This window comes from Babylonia areolata, chromosome 5 (assembly GCF_041734735.1).
Source record: "Babylonia areolata isolate BAREFJ2019XMU chromosome 5, ASM4173473v1, whole genome shotgun sequence".
NCBI classification, from domain to species: Eukaryota; Metazoa; Mollusca; class Gastropoda; order Neogastropoda; family Buccinidae; genus Babylonia; species Babylonia areolata.
Window position 1 is genome coordinate 28,264,851 of NC_134880.1, and position 17,500 is coordinate 28,282,350.

At 40.5% G+C, this 17,500-nt stretch overlaps 1 protein-coding gene across 2 annotated transcripts in view; it reads left to right on the plus strand.

The window, feature by feature from the left end:
* Positions 1-17,500, plus strand: part of LOC143282013 (zwei Ig domain protein zig-8-like) — a 586,931-nt gene that overhangs the window by 217,621 nt on the left and 351,810 nt on the right. For both annotated transcript variants that reach the window (XM_076587424.1, XM_076587430.1), the window contains exon 4: positions 1,566-1,617. The gene's annotated coding sequence lies outside the window, so the exon portion shown is untranslated. The remainder of the gene's footprint in view (positions 1-1,565; positions 1,618-17,500) is intronic.

The window sequence follows — 17,500 nt, forward strand, 5'->3', positions numbered from 1 at the left end:
TCAAAAAGACGAGTTTTTAGTGAAGAGCGAAAAGCAGAAATAGAATCAGATGCACGGACATGACGAGGAAGGTTGTTCCAGATATGAAGAGCAGCAAAGAGGAAAGAACGTTCACCACGGGTTCTTGTATTGACACGAGGAATGTTCAGAAGGTAATAGTCAGAGGAAGAGTGGAAAGCCCTAAAGGGTGTGTAAGAACTGATAAGGTCAGAAAAAAATAGGTAGGTTATGAGGAGCGGAAAGCAGAATAGCGGAGACACGCAACTTTGTATTTAATCCTCGCTTCAGTGGAGAGCCAGTGTAGAGTACGGAGGTGGGATGAAATGTGATCTGTACGTGAGACTCTGAAAGGGGACTCTTCTTGTGACTGTATGTCCGTTGATCACAGCTGGGGCCAGTGTTCTGGATAAGAAGTAGGTGTGGACGATAATTTTTTTTATAATTCACTGGAAAGTTTCGTCTGTCTGTTCGTGTCTGCCCATACTATCCCTCTCCCTCTCTCCCCTCACTTTTTTCTACTCTTCCTCATTATCTTCCCCATTCACCCTCATATTTTCCTTTTTTATCTTCTTACCTGACCCTCGTCCTCCCTATGTATGTATGTATGTATCAAAAAAAAAAAAAAAAAAAAAATCTGTGTGTGTGTGTGTGTGTGTGTGTGTGTGTAGTCAATAATAGAACTCATCTTTTTAAACGTCATATCAACGTGAAATCCTTTTTTTTCATACAAAAATGTGGTATGTCATGTAATCCGCAGTGTACAATATTTGGCAAACACTTTCTTCACTCGTGTTATCCATGAATTAGACGGCTTTGACCCTCTGTCAAAAAAATGTCTATTCGTTCCTGTCTGGCTTTTAATTAAGTTTTGCAATGGTGCCTTCCATCTTGCCAAACAAAAAGAAACATCCGATTCTTGAGCTGATCTTTTAAGTACCAAACACACACACATCTTTTATGATATATACACACGTATATACGTGTGTGTGTGTGTGTGTGTGTGTGAGTGTGTGTGTGTATGTGTGTGTGCGTGCGTGCGTGCATCCTATTGGGTAACCAGTACAGTAGTCTAGGGGATGGATGAAGATATGTCTGATACACTGACCGGCAGTGTGTACATACATGACAGCGACTAGACAGCTGGAGGACGGATGGTCTGACACTGTGGTGTGTGTGGGAGCCTCATGAACTGATCCATCATCACAGAAGTGAATTCGATCTGTGAGAGTTCACACACACACACACACACACACACACACACACACACACACACACACACACTATATATATATATATATATATATATATATACATATATATATATATCAGTGCGTGGAGCAGTGCGTGCGTGAATATAAGTATGTGCAAATGTGGGAAATCATAGTATCACAGAACGTGGGAAATCACAGTATCATAACATTATAGTATTGTTGGATTGTTTTGACAATATTAATTCCAAGCTAGCGCCGTCTTCTGTTGGTAAATTGATCATAGTGTGTGTGTGTGCGTGCGTGCGTGCGTACGTACGTGTGTGTGTGTGTGTGTGTGTGTGTTTTTTGTTGCAGATTCAGTGGCCTGCACGAACCAAATCTTGTCACAGCAATCTAATTGATCAAGGTATGTTTTTATCTCTCATCCCCACTCCCCTCTTTCTGTTTTTCAGCTTCACTGTCTGTGTTTTCTTTCAGCCCCTATCTTTGTCTCTGTTTCTGTTGCTCAATGTGTGTGTGTGTGTGTGTGTGTGTGTGTGTGTGTGGTTGTGTGTGTGTGTGTGTGTGTGTGTGTATTGTGGCATGCACACACAGACACAAGACATACACACACACACGCACGCGCGCGCACACACACACACACACACACACACACACACACACACACACACACACACACACACACACACACACAGAGAAACTTTGGAGTTCATGCCGGATCTGTGAAAAAAAGTGTACCCTATTTAGACCATCTATACCAGCATATTACAGTGTGCAAAGGTGACTTCCTTTCAGAGACACTGCACTTTGTGATTTCGCCATCTCTTACAAGCTATCTTTAGGGTCTGTGAAAGTGCAAGCGATAAAGACAATTATTTTCATCCACATCTGATTGCTGGCATCCTTATTTCCACCCCATGGAACTGTCAGCGACGGGCGCTCCACATCCAATTAAGCACTGCATGCCAGTCCTCTGTTATCTCCCTTTCTGATCAAGCAACCAGTTTGTGTGCTGTGTACGATGCTTCTCTGATGTGATTTATCAGATTGACCTTTCACACGTTGCTAGAGGGGATCGTGATCGTTTACAAGGACGGGAAGTAAAAAAAAAAAGAAAAAAAAAAGAAAGAAACCAAACGAAAAAGAAAAAAACCCAGAAAAAAAACAAAACAAACAGCAACAACAACAACATAAAAAAACAACAACAAAAAAACAACAAAACAAAGAAGAAAAAACCAACCTGCATAATTGACTCCAGAAAATCAGTTCGCCTCATGGACATTATGAGCCCAACGCTATCGGGGAACCCGTGAAGAGACGAAGATTACGGTGGAATGGAGCGACAGTGGAGGGCTGAAGAAGTGTGGAGAGCTGTTTGCCACAAGCTGGGATGTTTGGTATGAGAACGATGGCAGGTTCAGGAAGACGGAACAGACGACTTGTCTTTTGGCCAAGCTTTCAAATTGGTGAGTTTCTAATATGGATGTGCTCCAGGATTACTTAAAAAGGGACATAGAAGAAAATAATACTTTACATTCGGAAGTCTGTTTGTTGGAAAGAAAATAACTTAAATCATTCAGTTGTTGAGAAAGGAGAGTGATGATGGAGAAGAAGAAGAAGGAGAAGAAGAAGAAGAAGAAGAAGATTTCATCCCTTGTCTACACTTCAAAGTCAGTCTGTGCCAGCTGTTCAAGTGTGACATGTCCTTTGTGTAATGTCCATTGTTAAAAGCTCCTCTGACTAACTGTAATTTTGCATAGCGATACACAGTTATTGAATATAATCATTGAAAAATATATCGAGCAATCCATGCATCCATGGATGTTCATTATCGTTTTGTCTTTGTTTGGTAGATTTTTTTCCCTTTAAAACTATTATTATTAGTAGTAGTGTTGTTGTTGCTGTTGTTGTTATTATCATACTAATAAAAAAGAATGATAAATTAGAAAAAAAATTACCAGTCATAATTTTACCCGAGTGAACCTCATGTACGTATTGGAAATTTCAGAAGTGGTTGGCCGATACAATCGGAAGTGAACTAATCCCATTAGAAAGTTCCCTAGAACTCCGTGACAGTCTTGGTAGATTTTTTCCCTTTAAAACTTAGCAATTGTTATGACAATAAGAAACAACACGTGATGATATTATTATTATCTTTTTATATTATTATTATTATTATTGTTGTTGTTGTTGTTTTGTTGTTATTGTTGTTGTTATTATTATCATACTAATAAAAAGGAATGATAAATTTGAAAAAAACAACAATTACCAATCATAATTTTACCCGAGTGAACCTCATGTACGTATTGGAAATTTCAGAAGTGGTTGGCCGATACGATCGGAAGTGAACTAATCCCCTTAGAAAGTTCCCTAGAACTTCGTGACAGTCTTGAACTGATGTGATTAATGCTGGAAGTTACATGAGAGTGTTTGACAATCTTAATGATGCAGGTTTTAGGCCCCAATAATTCACGCAACTCATTTCTGGAAGCTTCAAAACTGACACCTCATGTTTTCCGTGTGGCAGACCAGATGAGGATAATTTTGAGAGACACAAATTAATCATTGCTGGTGTGTGGGGAGGGTGGGACTCAGGATATTGATTCATTAAAAGTCATAGGATTTATTATAGTGTGTGTGTGTGTTAGTGTGTGTGTGTGTGTGTGTGTGAGTGTGTGTGTGTGTGTGTGTGTGTGTGTGCGTGCGTGCGTGCATGCGTACGTGCGAGCGCGCGCGTGTGTGTGTGTGTTTGTTTGTGCGTACGTGCGCGCGCGCGCGCGCGCGCGTGTGTGTGTGTGTGTGTGTGTGTGAGAGTAAAATGCGTTCCCCTCTAAAGGGAAATCATTAACATCATTGGACAGGGAGGAATGTGCCCCAGCAGGGTCAGGTGAATTCATTAAAGGGGGACATAACAAGATTCAGTTGGGTTTGTTGTTGCTTTTACGTTTTGTGTTTCTTCAAGGGATCAGTTATTTCAAGTAACAATAAATGATTCCAAATTCATTCTCGTTAGCTTTATTTTGAAGAAAAAAGAACAAGAAAGCAAGAAACCAAGTAAAGGAAAACAAGATAATGAACCTAAAAAATAACCAACCCCCCAATAAAAAACAAAAAAAACAAAACAACAACCAAAAACATTCAACAAATAAACAAAGCGAACGAAGGTTGGCACATTAATGATTTGCCTTTGAATTCTTGCTTAAATGAAAAAAAAAAAAAAAAATGTCGACCTATAATCTACAGGGAATCGTGTGATAGACATATTAGCATTTTTATGAAGAGCTTGGGTGTTTATCGATGGGCGGTTTACATGGAAATGCTGTCCAACTTTCTGTGTGAAGTAAGGAGGGATTACTGGTAAGGATATGATAGATCGGAGAAATATGGAGGGGATTAGAAAATGGGAGGAGGGTATGCATCCAAGTTAGTTTGTTGATTTTTCCTTGTTTTTTGGGGTTTTTTTTGTTTTTTGTTTTTGATTTATGCCTGCCTGTCTTTCTCTCTCATTGTCGATCTGTCTGTCTCTCTCTTATTCTCTGTCTGTTTCTATGTCTCTGTTTCTGTGTGTGTGTGTGTGTCTTTGTCTCTGTCTCTGTCTCTGTCTCTCTTTTTCTCTCTGTGTGCATGTGTTTGCCTCTCACTTTGTTGATATTCAATTCAATGTTGATTGATGCATAAGGGAACAAATCACTTCATGGAGGGTGCATGCTGTTAGGTACGGACATTTCTGCTTTCTGTCTTGTGTGATGGCAGTGGGATTTTCCTGTCGGAATTATGTCTCAATGTTGTTTGGATACACAATTTTTTTTTTTTTTTTTGGGGGTTAGATCTGTGGATATGTGGAATATTTTCATCATGACCGATTCACCGGCTATGATTTTGTTAGCAAGCAATTGTTGGATTGTAGTCGCTGAATCCATCCCAAGCTAGTTGTGAGGCGTTTGATGAAAGGGAAAGGGAGAGGGTATGAAAGAGAGAGAGAGAGAGAGGGGGGGGGGGGGGGGGGGGGGTGCGTGGTCAGCAGTTAGGGAACTAGCTAGAAACAAATGTCGTTTCAGCATGTTTTCGTTTACGACGATGTCATTAAGTCGATCAGTAAGTATCATTCGGTTGGAGTGTGATTATAGAGTATACTCAGTCACCGAGAAAACGTTTCCAGTTAAGAAGGCCTGTGTATATATATATACACACGTTATCAGAAGGCAGCTATTGATTTCTTTATTCGAACTTCCTTGTGTTAACAAGAAGGGGAGCTGTGTATAACGTGGTAAACGAATTTCAGACGCAAAATGATGAACTGATCAGTATCCATAAGACCACGGGACAGCATTGATGCAGCAGTAAAGTAAAACGCTCTCTCCAGCAAGGTGGCATTAACTTTTTTTCTCTTCTTTTTTTTCTTTTTTTTTTTTTATCTCGTGAGCTTACATATCGGACATAGAGACACATGTGGTAAATGACATTGTTATTGTCATCTTTGTCCTCCTCATCTCTATGCTACCATCTTTTCATGGCGACATGAAAAAAATGCTTTTCTCGATGGTGCCAATCACAACTGCCTTTTCGTAGCTAGAGAGAGAGAGGGGGAGGGAGGGAGAGAGAGAGGGAGGGAGGGAGGGAGGGAGAGAGAGAGAGAGAGGGAGGGAGAGAGAGAGAGAGAGAGATGGAGGGAGGGAGAGAGAGAGAGAGAGGGAGGGAGAGAGAGAGAGAGAGAGGGAGGGAGGGAGAGAGAGAGAGAGAGAGAGAGAGGGTGGTGGTGGAAGGGTTGGGGATTTGCAGATAGGGAACCAGCCAATGCACATATCGCTTCAGCACGTTTTTTGTTTTGTTTTGTTTTGTTTTTGTTTTTTTTTGTTCATGACGATGCCATTAAATCGATGCAATATCAGACTGAAGTATGATGATTATGGAGTATATACAATTACTAATATAACGTTTGCAATTAAGACCTGTGCATATCCGTTAAGTAATTGAGTCTGCACTCTCTATACTACAAAACCACAGAACATCCCCCCCCCCTCTCTCTCTCTCTCTATCTGTTTATCCTATCTCTATCTATCTCTCTCTGGCTCGCTCACTCTCTCTCTGTGTCTGTATCTCTGTGTGTGTGTGTGTGTGTGTGTGTGTGTGTGTGTGTGTGTGTGTGTGTGTGTGTGTGTGAGTGTGTGTGACTTTTCTCACGAGGACGTGCCCTCTACAAGGCAACAAGTGGATGTCTAAAATTACGCAAACAGTCGAGTTTATTGCCAAAGCATTAATCGCGTAACCTAGTTCTTCTCCCAAGCAGCATCTGTTTGACAACACTCTGGAATGGCGGTGTAGAATTATATCTGGAAGAAACAGATGGGGAAAACGACAACCGTGTGCAATATCGTTGAGTGCCCAGATGGCTTTGGAAACTGTATTTCTGCAGAAACATAGGACATTCAGGACAGTAGGAGACAATTCACCCTTTTTTGTCGTCGTGGCGGATATGAAACGAACGTCAATAACTCTCTGTGGATGCGAGGTGGTCGAGCAGCTGAGCGTGTCGTAAAGTTTTCATAAGTTTCTATGAATGTGGGTGGGATGGGGTAGATGTCTGGTGTTTATTGACTAGATCTTCGAGAACAGATATGTGTGAGAGATAACGATAACGATTTTTTTTTTAAATATTCAGATAAAGGCTAAAGCCCATTACTAAAGGAGGTAACATTAAAGAAGAATATATAGATATAACATGGCACACGATAAATCTACAATACAAACCAACCAGAAATAACTAACACAAATGTTCAACAACATTCACGAGATAAATATGAGAGAGAGAAGAGAGAGAGAGAGAGAGAGAGAGAGAGAGAGAGAGAGAGAGGTCTATGTACATGCCTTATTGCAACGTCTGTCCCGCAGCTGTGAAAACAAAATTGATATAAAAAAAAACACAAAAAAATTAAAAAAACAACACGAGCCCTACACACGCACCTCTGTTGTCCAAAACAATGTACCGTGCCATCAATAAATAGCGCGTGCACTTTGTTTTTGTTTGTTTGTTTGTTTTTGTTGTTTTTTTTTAACCAAATTTGACTACTTTTCAGTCATATTCATTCTGTTTTACGCCACATGCTACACGATAATATAGGCATCAACGGTTTGCAAAAGTCCACGTGAGAAAAGTGTTCTATTCCTCCAGTCTTCATTGCCGGCATTCTAACCCATGGAACTGGCAGCAAAGAGAGAGTAGGCTGTTTGTGGCTGGCAGCGGCACTGAGGCGCTGTACACAGCCAATTAAAATGGCTGCGTTGCAGCCCGTGAATTATCTTCAGCTCTCAACAAGTAACTAATTAGAGCGCCGTGTAGGTTCCTGAAATGTGAACTATCTAATTGACCTATCAGACACATTCAGGGTGGATTCTTTCCAACAAACAGTGAGAAAAAAGGGGAAAAAACAAACAAACAAAAAACGGAAAAAAACAACAAAAAACGTCGACTGTAGAAAGTCGTTTTGCCACACGCACGCAATAAAGAGTCAGAAACTATCGGGGAACCCGTGAAAAGACGAAGATTACGGTGGAATGGAGCGACAGTGGAGGGCTGAAGAAGTGTGGAGAGCTGTTTGCCACTAGCTGGGATGTTTGGTATGAGAACGATGGCAGGTTGAGGGTACTTTGGTAAAGTCGGTTTCCTGAGGGCCAATAAATCGAAATCGGTTGTGGAAAATACGCTGAGTTCTCTGTCTGAAATTCGACAGAAAGATACGAATAACGCAAGTCAGTAAGGAATGAATAAGTCTAGTAAATGGGAAAGAAAGAAAGTCATCAGAATAAGGTCTTCTCTGTGTGTGCGTGCATGTGTGTACATATATATATATATATATATATATATATATATGTGTGTGTGTGTGTGTGTGTGTGTGTGTGTGTGTGTGTGTGTGTTGAAAAACCCCCCAAACAAAACGAAAAAGAAACAAAAAACAAAAAAATACAAGTGTATAAAAGAAGGATCTCGTAATGGAGGAAAATGTAGAATGGCCAGTGAATAAGAAAATGAATGAATAGATCAATAAATGCATTATTGCATAAATAAATAAATAGGGAGTTAAAAGAAAAGAATGAAGCTGGATGACTTGTAACTGGTGGTTGGTTTTGAGGTAGAGAGGCAGTTGTACGCCTAATACGATTGTAGTTTCGTCTTCTGTGCAATCATCAGCTATGTCAGATATATACCACAGATAAATAATAGTTGTGTGCTTGCGTGCGTGCGTGCGTGCATGTGTGTGTGTGTGTGTGTGTGTGTGTGTGTAATAATAATAGTAATAATAATAATATAACAACAACAACAACAAAACAACAACAACAATAATAATAATAATGGTGATGATTATAATGATGATGATAAGCCAATGATAATGATAACAAGAACAATGATGATAATAATTGCAGTAGTAAGTAATAATAATGATAATAGTAACCATAATAATAGTGATAAAAATGCTACTACTACTACTACTACTACTACCACGACTACTACTGCTACTACTGTAACTAATGATACATCAATAAATAACCAAGGAAGGAAGACTGGAACGTCGAGAGGGAAACAGACTATACACAATTACTGATTTAGCCAAGCGTGAGATGTTGTGAGGTTCGCAACGCGCCCCACAATGAAGACGAACCGAGCGCTGCAACGGGAGGAATGTGGTGTGTGTGTGTGCCCGTGTCTGTTTCGTTTCTGACTGCTGCCAGGCAAGGCGGTAACATCTTCATCTGCCTACTTTTTTTCCCCCACTTTGTCTCTATCAGTCTGTCCTGTCTGTCTATCCATTTGTCTGTCTGTCTGTCTGTCTGGCTGTGCCAGTCTGTCTGTGTTACTTTCTTTGTGTCTCTGTTTCTTTTTGTTGTTGTTGATTTTTTAGTCATTGTGTCCTCTCTCTCTCTCTCTCTCTCTCTCTCATTGTCTGTCAGTCTGTCTGTCTGTCTCTGTTGAGACGCAAAATTAAAAACCGAAAACACACACACACACACACACACACACACACAGAGGTCGTGTGTGTAGCGATGATAGCGATTGTTTATTGTCAATAAATGTCACACCCCTGCACTCTCAACTGGTCTGCTGGCACACATCCCATGAGAAATAAATGGCGGTGAATTCAACCCCTCGCCCTCCGTCTCCAAGAATCTATATTTTGCGAGTTTTTTTTTGTGTGTGTATGTCTGTGTGTGTGTGTGTGTGTGTGTGTGTGTGTGTGTGTGTGTGCCAGAGAGAGACAGAGAGAGAGAGAGAGAGAGAGAGAGAGAGCGAAGTCCCCAATGGGCAGCAAATTCTGGCTATGTCGGCATTTTGTTTCAGAAAACAGTAGCGTGTATGTGTGTGTGTGTGTGGGAGGGGGGCGATATGTGCGCGTGTGTGTGTGTTTGTGTCTCTGTGTATGTGCCTCTGTCTGTGTTTCTGGGTTTGTTTCAGCGTAGGTGTGTGTGTTTGTGTGTGTGTGTGTGTGTGTGTGTAAACGGTACATTCGTGTGTGTATGCCTTATGTGTGTGTATGTTTCTTATTTTTGTTGGTGTGTGTGTGTGTGCGTGAGTGTGTGTGTGTGTGTGTTTGGGTGTCTGTGTCTGTGTGTTCGTATTTGTGTTTGTGTGTTGATAGAATTTGTTTCGTCCAGAGGATTATAATTTCGGACTGTTGTGGTGTTGATTTTCCTTCTGATTTTGTTTGTTTGTTTGCGAATTATTTGTTTTATTACATTTTTGCCGATGTATTTGTGCTGACAATTTTGGCGGTGTTGGGGCTCTTTTTGTAATCCCAGAAGCGCAGAAAGTAATCAAAATTGAATCATTCCCTTCGTAACATTTCGTTGTCTATTCCTTTTTTTTCAATTTTCTATTCTCTTCGTGTTCTTGTTGCTCCTGTTGTTGAGTTATTTATGCAATTAAGTTGTTGTTTTTGCTGTTGCTGTTGTTGTTGTGCTTGTTCTTAAGCAGAACGCTTGTTCATCTTGTTCTTCTTCGTCGTCGTCTTCTTCTTTTCTTCTTCTTCCAGGATTGAAATCTCTTTCTCCTTCGCTTTTTATTCTCATGTAACAAAAATACCAAAATGCAATTACATGCAAGCTGCTTCAAGCATTACCTCAAGAGACGTATACCCATATCCACATTTGTTGAGATATCCATCACATTAAGAGAGAGAGAGAAAGAGAGAAATTTCATCGCTGGATACTTGGTAGTTTATTTACTTTCTTGATTTAAAAAGCAAATATCTGTGTGTGTGTGTGTGTGTGTGTGTCTGTTTGCGAGTGTGTGTACCTGCGGATGTTTGTGCGCGTGAGGTTACTTACGTGCGCCTGTGTGCGTGTGCGCGCGCGCGTGTATGTCTGTCTGTCTTTCTATCGCTTTGTCTCCCCAATAAAGTGCGTGTGTGCGCCTCTTTGGATTAAAATTGGCCAGCTAGTTCACGCGAGTTGTTCTTTTTGGGTGTTGTTATTTTTCTGCTCAGTTGATTTCTGTTGCTATTTTGTTTTGATTTGTTGTGTTGAGAATTTTTTTTATGTGTGTGTGTGTGTGTGTGTGTGTGTGTGTGTGTGTGTGTGTGTGTGTGTGTGTGTGTGTGTGTGTTTGTTTGTTTGTAGTCCCCGAGCACATAATGAAATCCTTGTTGAATAAGTCCCCACGTGATTATTGCCGTCTTATTTTAGAGAACAATTCCCGCAACTCTTCTTCTTTTTCTTTTCTTTTTTTTCATTCCCCTTTTCTCCCCGTTTTGATCAATCGCTTCCGATGTTTCAGTTAGACATATAATCACCATACAATGTGGTAAGAGAAAGAGAGAGCGACAGAGAGAGACAGAGACTGAAAGACAGACAGGCAGGCAGGCAGACATAATATAGAGCAAAGAACATAAAGACTTAGCTATGTTGTCACTTCTTTTTTTTTCTTTTTTTTTTTTTTTACAAAATGATCACCTCTCTCCCTGTGTGTGTGTGTGTGTGTGTGTGTGTGTGTGTGTGTGTGTGTGTGTGTGTTTATTGAACTTGGCTGCACAGGATTATCTTGTCTTTTCTAGTTTTTGACTCACTTATGTAAACAAAGTGAGTCTATATTTTTATGTAGTGGTGTTGTTACTTACCTATTTTCACTTGGGTTTTCTTTTACAAAATCTTTTTCAAAACATTGATATACCGTTGATTGTGTTGATTGTGTTTCAGTTTCTTGTGTAGTTTTTTCTTTTAATTTTTTTTTTGTTTTTTTTTTGTTTGCTATAATTCCACCGAGGGTAACCCGAGACAATAAAACGTTTCGTTGCATGTATTGAAACACACACACACACACACACACACACACACACACACAGAAACTACCACAAACAGCCCATAACAAAAACAAGAGATTAAGAAGAAAAATAAAAGCTTCCTTGAAAGTTTTGGGTCATATTCAGCACGCGGCGGCTGTGAGCGCACGAACGCACAAACGCATGCATACACGCGCACACGCACATATACACACAAACACATGTACGCACACACACACACACACATGCAAAAATAACATCATACAGAGATATACGGACACATATTCACACACACACACACACACACACACACACACACACACACACACACACACACACACACACACACACACACAAATGCAAAAATAACATCAAACAGAGATATACGGACGCATATTAACACACACACACACACACACACACACACACACACAGAGCATTCATGTTGCAATGCCCTCCTTTGTTTCTTTGTCCGCCCGTTTTGTTTGCTTCGTGTCTTTGTTTCGTCATTAATTTTACAAGTATTGTCGTTATTTTTTGTTGTCGCTCATGTTTCTGTCTTTCTTGATTATTTCGCCGCTGTATTTGGTGTCTTGTGTCTTGTCCATATCGATATCCGGGTTTTAAAAAAAAATCTTATATATATATATATATATATGTATATATATAATCTTTGTCTGTTCGTTCTTTTGTCATTGTTTTTATTCTCCTTGTTGTTGCTGATAGCAAGCTGTGGCTTCGGATGGAGCTGTGTTGGAATATGAGGAACACCCACATACATACCACCTTCGCTATTGATTAAACCCGCCACTCTTGTCTGTCCATGTCTGTCAGTGTCTCCCGCTCACTCTCTCCCTCTCTCTCTCTCTCTCTCTCTCTCTCTCTCCTCCTTCTCTGTCTCTCTCTCTCTCTCTCGCTTCTATCTCTCTCTCTTTCTCCCTCTCTCACTCTCTCTCACACACACACAGACACACACAGACACACACACACACACACACACACACACAACGCACACTCACAGAAACACACACAGAAATACGCAAACACACAAACACAGACACACACACACACACACACACACACACACACACACACACGCACACACAATGCGCATACGCATATAGATACAAGGGCTGACGGACACTCAGGCAGACACACAGATAACTATACACACAGACACAGACACACAGACACACACAGAGAGACACACAGACAGAGACACACACACTTCACACACACACACACACACAGACACACGCACACACACAGACGCACACAGACACACAGACACACACACACACACACACACACACACACACACACACACACACACACACACACACACACACACTTTCATCTCTTTACTGAAATTCCCAAAATTCACTTTTCGCAGAAACTGTTATCACACATTGATATTGACCATCAGCCAATCTCCTGATTATTGTTGAAGAGTGGTCTGTATTGGGAACTTTGAGTGTTAGTGGTGTGTGTGTGTGTGTGTGTGTGTGTGTGTGTGTGTGTGTGTGTGTGTGTGTGTGCCTTTCTGTGTGTGTGTGCGTGTGTTTATGTGTGTGTGTGTGCCTTTCTGTGTGTGTGTGTGTGTGTCTGTGCGCGCGCGCGCGCGCTCATGTATGTGCTTGTGTTTGTGTGTATGTCAATGTGTGTATGTATGTATGTGTGTAAGACTGGGAAAGACATATAGACAGAGAGATAGAGACGGAGACTGAGACAGAGTAAGAGAGAGAGAGAGAGAGAGAGAGAGAGAGAGAGAGAGGTTTCTGTCTATCACTGTTATCACCCTGCCAACACTAATCTCCGTCAAATCAAGAAGAAAAAAATGAATGACATTTAATAACATGGGATGACCGATATTCTCTTCCGCCTCTTAATCCAAGCTCATGAGACAAACACACTGAACATGACGCTCTAATGACACGACACGCATGTTTTAATGACGATGATGTGAACCTTTAATGATGCCCGGGATCTTTTAGGCACGTGCTCTTTGAAAATGAGCTCTGATGGAGATTGCAGGCTGTTATAGTTATTGAAATGAAATTAGAAAAAGAATAGAAGAAATAAACACGACAAATTTTATTTTGAGAATATATATATATTTTTGTTGTTGTTCTGACTTGAATTCATTTGAAATTTCACCTTCACACATGCGCATGACAAGTTCATACTCCTCACACACACACACACACGCAGACACACACACACACACATACATTATAATCCAGAGCAGCCAAATTCAACACACACACACACACACACACACACACACACACACACACACACACACACACACACACACACACAGAGCGATGTTTTCAATACAACGTCTCTGATACAGGAAGTACGTGATTCTTATTATATCATATTTACAGTAGACCGGAACTAGTGATGAATACAGAATTAACCAGCTCACACGTTTTATGCAAAACATGAGGTATAAACCTTTCTTCGAATGTCGCACAGGATCGCATTGAAGGAAAAAAAACACACACAAACCCCCCAACTACTTTCTTTCTTTTTGCCAGTTCATTTTTTCTTTAGTTACTACTTTATTCATTCACTTACGAATATATGGTTATACTCTTTTCTTGCTTTTTCAGTCTTTCTTTCATTCTGTAGTTTATGTATAGCGTATTGGTTTGATTTGTTTTGTTAATGGTTGTATAGTCTCTCCACATGTACAGTGTAGTTTGGATCACAGTTCATGGTTTATTGATTATGTTCACAGTTACGGTTCTCACATAAGTTTTACAAGTGAATTGAATGTATAATGTGAGATCAGTGCAGTATTGAACTATAGCGCATCGCTTTTAGTGTAGTCAGTCTGCATCTGTATCTTTATCTTCATTATGTTCTTCATTTCCTTCTTCCTCTTCTTCTTCTGATCATCATCATCATCATCGTCATCATCATCTTCATTGTCACTATCATCATCATTGCCTTTACGGACAGCACTTCAACTACTATTACTCCATATCATCATCATCATCATCATCATAACTGTCTTCTTTTTCTTCTTCGAAAAAAATATCCCAAAGAAGTAGAACGAAGTGGAGACGACTTTTATTTCCCACCCCCTTTTCTTTTTTTGGCCCGTAGATAGCCCTCAGTACGGGGTTGAGCCATAAACAGCATGCATTTTTTATGAGGGTTGGCGAGGCCTTTGCCATTGGTTTGTTCCAGACTGACATGCAAGCAGACAGACAGACAGGCAGACAGAGAATGAATGAATGAATGAATGGATGAATGAATGGTTTATTCATTTATAGGCCATTGCCCCTTATGAAAGGGTGTCACAATTTCTTCATAAACATTGCATCGTGCATTGAAAAATGACATTCGTTCAGATAATATAAATATAACATACCTTAATTTTAAGTAATATTTATGTCCTCACCTTAGTAATACATAATACACATCATGAAACATATTGTATTCAAATGACATTTATACACTTAAATGATATATGATATACGCTAAATGATAACTCTTACATGCGTAGCTAATGACACTCAGTTACGTTATACACATCGTCCGTATCAGGCAGACAGAGAGAGAGAGAGACAGAGAGAGAGAGAGAGAGAGAGAGAGAGAGAGAGAGAGAGGAAGGTAGACAGAGATACAGAGAGAGAGAGAGGCAAAGAGAGAGAACTCTTAGAACTCTGAACTTTGTTTTATGAAAGGCCACCGACACGTATACATATGGCTGCATGTGTTGTGCACACACACACACACACACACACACACACACACACATATATATATATATATATATATATGTGTGTGTGTGTGTGATGTGTTTGTGTATGTGTATGTGTAGAATCCAAACCTTGAGCAGGTTGAACGACAAAATGTAGGAAGAGTAAGCTCTCTGCTCTCTGTTGAAACACATAGAAAATAGATATTGCTACATCTGTTAAAACGCTGCTGTCATTTTGAAACAAGTGGTGTGATAGGGGATTCTTTAGATTATGCATAATTATGTTTGGATAACTATTGAGAGAGAGAGAGAGAGAGAGAGAGAGAGAACACTGAACACACTGAACACTTTAATGTCAAAAGCTTTACAACCCTAATGACATGGGGGATCATAAATCAAATAACAAATTGTATCAATAGTAATACCATTGATGAAAACCAAATCCAAAACGAAATCAATCGATTTGTACAACAAAATGCAGTTCGTCCATCCATTCATAGAGAGAGAGAAAGAGAGAGAGACAGACAGACAGACAGACAGACAGACAGACAGAGCAACAGAGAAACACAAGCATTCTTCGTCGGTAGAATGAGGACGAGATTCAACTGGTAAAGTAAGAAAAAAATTTAAAAAATGAATCAGGGGAGTTGAGAAGATAAGATGGCGGGTCATCTGTCTCTCTCTCTCTCTCTCTCTCTCTGTGTGTGTGTGTGTGTGTGTGTGTGTGTGTGTGTGTGTGTGTGTGTGTGTGTTTACGCATCTGTCTTCAACTTCGCGTTGCCTGCCTTCTCTCTCAGCATTAGTGTTTTCCTGGCTTCGTGATATTGTTGCGGAAAAAAAAGTTGTATGTGAATAGCATTCATACAAATGAATGACAGGGAAACAATGTGTGTGTGTGTGTGTGTGTGTGTGTGTGTGTGTGATCTACACTCGTTAAAACAAAAGGTCATGCATTCAGTCTGAAGCGTTTTCTCACGACTATCTTTGACTTATCTTGCATTGCTTTGAACACAGTTGACAACCTTTGTTTGGATTTCATTATTGGAACCCGAAACGCAAGATAAAAAAAAAGTTTTTAACCATTTTCTCTCCTGGATGAACTCCATCCCCCAACCCCAACTCCCACTCACTTCTGGAAAACGTTTACAGTTTGGCGGTAGAATTTAAAGGTTTTCTTCGGTACAGGTCCAAAGCTTACTAGTATTCGCAAAGTGCGAAACTTATTGTTCTTGTTAAGTGCTTAAAGCCAGCTTAGCGGTTGTTCGATCGCAAGGACAAACGGTATTTGAGGAAAGATTATAGAGGTTTAACGTTCAGTAGGCGAGAAGGGGAGTGGGTGATACTAGTTCTAAGTATCGTTACTGCGCCCCGGAAACGTTTGGTAACTGGTGATATGTATATCCGTCTGTACACTTGATCTCTCCTTGTAGTTCTTCTCCTCCTCCTCCTCCTCATCACCAGTATCACCACAACCAGCACTACCACCATCATCATTAACATCTTCATCATCATCATCATCATCATCACCACCACCACCGCCACAACCAGCACTACCACCACCACCACCACCACAACCAGCACTATCACCATCATCATTAACATCTTCATCATCATCATAATCATCACAACCACCACGTTCTTGGTCTTTTTCTGCTTCTTTTGTTCTTGTTTTCTTGTTGTTGTTGTTGTTCTTCTTCTTCTGCTGTCACACATACGTACGCACATACACAAACACACGCGCCCACACACACACACAAATACACACACACACGCGCGCGCGCGAGAGAGAGAGAGAATGACGGAGAGGACTCTCCGATTAAAACTACATAGTATGGCTCCCAGCTGCACAAACTTGACATTCAAGTATGGTGGGCTGAAAACGTTTTAAATCTTTTTCTCTTTTTAAAAAAATATAATTTAGACGCAGTTCTCCGGAATAGAAAGAGAAAGAGCCAAAAGAAAGAAAGAGAGAGAGAGAGGGAACGACAGAAAGAGGGAGACAGAGAGGGCAGACAGACAGACAGACATGCTGAGAGACAGACAGACAGACAGACAAACAGATGAGGGCAGAACGGCAGCAGAAAGGCTTCTCCCATGTCCACCCAAATGTGCGGCTAATTATTCCGGCTTTAAGAGTTGTTGTTTTCTTGTTGATTTTGCCGGGAAAGGGAACGTTGCGCCGTCAGTGTTGATTAGTGACATCTGATTACTGGTGCCTTTCGGTATCAGGCACAATGTGTTGAAACTGATTCCCACCTACATTATCATTTCATTGGAGAGAGAGAGAGGCGGGGGGTGAGGGG